This window comes from Nyctibius grandis, chromosome 19 (genome assembly GCF_013368605.1).
Source record: "Nyctibius grandis isolate bNycGra1 chromosome 19, bNycGra1.pri, whole genome shotgun sequence".
In the NCBI taxonomy this organism is placed as follows: Eukaryota; Metazoa; Chordata; class Aves; order Nyctibiiformes; family Nyctibiidae; genus Nyctibius; species Nyctibius grandis.
In genome coordinates, this window is record NC_090676.1 from 4,636,253 (window position 1) to 4,640,444 (window position 4,192).

Sequence of the window (4,192 nt, forward strand, 5' to 3'; positions counted from 1 at the left end):
CTGCAGTCTTTCCTCTCAAACCATGTTGTTTTCACTCACAGGTTTCTTGAAAATAGGGTATGTTAAGAGAGTGTCCATCTCTACAGCAACTGATTTATCCTCTATATGAAATGCATCTCCATGAGTGTCAAGCATTTACTTCATACAGGTCAAAATTTGAATAATCTGTTGCCAGGTTTCTTCTAAAACAAAATGGAGACATTTAACTAGAAGACATAATTAATAAAGGCACATATTACCAATTACTTCTTAATCAGTGTTAATAACTTCAAAACTATATTGTCAAAGTTGCTTGGGGGAAAGATGATTATTGCAAATCACAGTTTAAATACATGGGAATATCTATATTATACTAAGTTGTTTAAGAAAATGTCACTTTTTATTACAAAGTATACAGATTATGCGCTATAAATATATGCATGTAGATGCATAAAGGAGGGTGGTTTTAGAAAGCATGGTATTATAATAACTTGCCTTTATGACTCTTGTTCCATTTTCCCATACTAGATCTGAATCAGAACTAGCAGTACCACCTTAAGGGTCGTAACTTTACCCACTATTAAGCATCACCTGGAAATAAATATGGCAACCACAGTGTAGACTAATCAGGAGACCAGCAAATGATAAAGACAGTGGTCTTTGATTTTAACAAATCACTTGAAAACAACGTGACTTTGTTTTAGCCTGGGACGGGTGTGTGGGGTGGGGGGTTGTAAGAGTATTTAAGAGAAGGACTGGCTTTTGTTGTGAACATCCAACCATCAGCTTGATCTCACGGGTAGTTGGTGTTATTTTTAGTATAGGTGTTATTTTTACATTTAGTTTCAAATTCATAGTTTCTGTGTATCTTACAAAGAAAACTAAATTCCAGCTTGTAGTAATAGTAATATGCTAATAGTCAGTTGTAACTACAGTACTTAATTTAGTGTTTCACCAGTGCTCAACACAATGCACTTCACAGCATTGCCTGGTAAAGACACAGAATGACAAGTCTGAATGATTAGTCATTTGTCAACATGAGTCTAATGTTAGTACTGACTTCTGTCCTGATTTGGCTTTCTCCTTATGATCTCAGATCTGCAACTATTTTAGCTGACATTTGATATTAAAACTGTTGGCATCAACACTTCTGACCCTTCTCAGTTCTCATCTGTGCCAAAGATTGATTATATTGACCAGTACAATGTTTTCCAGTACCTGTAATGTAGGTAAATATTTCTGCTAGTGTAGTGAAGAAAGAGTCCCTGTAAATAGTGCTACCCTACCCTTAAGACAGTTTTGCTTCCATTTTCTCTGAAATTTTTAAGTGTAGTTGCCATATCTGTGCCCCAAATAATTTCACTGCTTGTTCCAGATGCTTTAATGCATAACTTGATGAAAATTCTGCTTTCTGTTGACCTCCCTTCTGCTAAATCAAACAAAATAGACATTAGAGAATGAGAAATGAACATACAATTGCCTCCCAGTCATGTCAGTGCATGAGAGAAAGTGTATGATCCACTTCTCCCATACTTTATGGCTCGCTTTTCTTTTCCTATAGAATGAGTAAGGTTGTTTACTTTACAAGATCTGAAAATCTGTGGATAGTCTAAGCCTGTGTGTACGCTAATGTGACTGGTAAGGGAAAGCATCAAATGCAAATTAGCTTTTATTACTTCTGCTTCACATAATGAAAGTAGAATTCAGAATTCAGTTTTTATATAAAACTTCTGCTGCTCCAAGTTCCTCATGCAGTTTTCTCCCTAGCAGGTTTCTCAGTTAAGCTGTACTTCTACAGATCTGCTTCAGATCACTCACTGCCTTCTAATAAAAGTATCCCAACAGCAACTGTGACAACAGTTAATCCCTTTAGCTGAACGTGCCTCCTGCAAAATGCTCAGCACTACTCACTCCTATGGCATCAACTCCTCGGTGGCAGTGCTCCAGTTCTCGTACCACTTGTCATTTTCTTGCCTTACAGTGACATCTGGTGGTATTTTAAATACTTTCTGTAGAGGTTTTTTTGCCTTTTATGGTATTGATTTGTTTGCTTCTTTTAGAAAAATCAGTGGTGTTTGTTATTATTTTATTTACAATTCCTGCAGGTTTATCTGCTGTGAAAGGTGATTCTTCTTTTAGATGCTCCACTATTGCTGCTTATTCTAGGTATGAACGGAGGTGCTTCCTGATACTCCACTGGAATATGTGAGATTCATGCTAAATTTATCACCTGTATTTGTGAGATAGGTGACCAGTATCACATCAGATAAACCCACTTTGGAACTGCTGGATTTCATTTAAACGCGTTACCCAGTTCCCTCCGTATAATAAAGACCACAAATGTCAGCAGAAGCCCTTTATCAACAGGTCTGTATCTGAGTTCCTCTATCTATTCTGTCTACTGGGGCACTTGATGGTAGTGAAAATGTTTCTGAATTGAGCACACAAATGAATTAAACTGGTTTAGCAAACTCATGCCCGGTAACTCTTGTCTACACGGTACACTGAAATTAGTGTTCTAAATACTGGTTATCAACAAAAAGTGTAATATAAAATAAGTAGAACAGCAGAGGCCCGGTGTAAGCAGGTGCAGTCCTTTGACACGTGACTCTGTACTGCACATCAGTAAAACGTGGCAGGAGGTGGCTTCCCTTCCCCCCTGCACCCACGTCGCCCGAGGGCCGTGACTGCGCTGCGGGAAACGCTCCGTGTGCTCCAGCACGACGGGAGAACCGGGGCGGGAGCCAAGGCCCGGCCGGCCGCCAGCCGCGCTCGGCGGGAAGGGCAGGCGCCGCGTTGGGGCGGCTGCGACCCCACCGCACCCCCGCTCCCGAACGGGGGTCACAAATCACGTACGCGGGAGGCGCCAGCGGAGCCGGAGGCAGCTCGGGTCGGGCCGGCCTGAGGCGCGCGGAGGCACCGCCCTCTCCCCGCTCACCACGGCACCGCCTCAGCAAAGCGCCGCCTCCTCCGCGGCCGCTGTGCGTGTCAGGTGCGGAGGGAGGAGAAACCTCCGCGCGAGGCTACCTCACGGTAGGGAACACCCGCCTCCCGCCCCTCTTCTCCGACGGCGATTGGTCCGCATGCCGCGCTCGCGAGCAGTGATTGGCTGGAGACTCACGGCGCTGGGAGTGATTGGCCGGCGGGAAGTGGCGCTTTTTTCCTGCTGCGGCGGCGAGGTGAGGTCCGCTGTGCTGTGGGGGCTTCTGTGCCGCCCCGCGGCCTGCTTGTCCCGGGGCGGGGTGGGCCCCGCTGCCCAGGAGGGAGTACGGGGCGTTTTCCTCTCGGTAACAAGGTTTTTGGGGGAGATGCCAGCGTTTCGGAGTGGAGGTCTCACTCCCTCGTCGAGAAGGAGGCACCTGGAACGGGTTTATATTTTCTTCCCTGGCTTGTCTGACTAGGGAGGAGACAAGAGGCCTGTGAGGTGATAGCAAAGGCATTAATGTAGGCTGTTGCATTATTGTATTTGTAAAAATAATAAAAAACCCACCTTGTATTTGTTATTTCTGTATTAGGAGTACAGAAATGACTAGTGTGTGTTCCCAGTTGCTTGTTCTACAGAAGTTGTAGATTGGTCGATGTTGATTAATTTATACAAAGCATGAAAAGTTTGTTAGTTTTTTTACACGTTAACCCTCAAAAAGTTTTTGTCTGTTCTTGAGTACTAAGACAATGTCTTCAGAAAACTATAATTTCAAGATCTTGCTTTTTGGTGGTAATGGTCATCTCAGAGCCCATCACTGCATGGTTAATTATGATGACTTTTTCTATGCATGCCTCACACTTTTCTTAAATTATTTAATCTACCATTTTATAATGAGGCCCTTTGGAGTTCTGCTGTTGACTTACCTATTCTGAATAACCTGGTGTTGACAGTATAATTGGCCATCTTCGTGCTCTTTTTTTTTTTTTTTTTTTTTCTGAGAAATATGGAGAGTCCGCTGCAGGACCCTCTGTTCCTCCACTGCCAAAGCTGATCGTTCCTTCCACTCTTATTTTAAGCGATGGTTTATCCATGTAAAGATGCTTCCTTATATCCCCAGTTAGTTTAATTTCTTAAGTAGTATTTATATTAGTGACAAATTTTGGAATTTGTAATGTATTTTGACTGATTACTGATGTGTTTGCAAAACCTGTTTGAAGTCTATGTCCGTGAATTGTGTCTTGGTCAAGTGATGATTGTTCCCTTCTTATGCAGCTGAGTAGATGAATT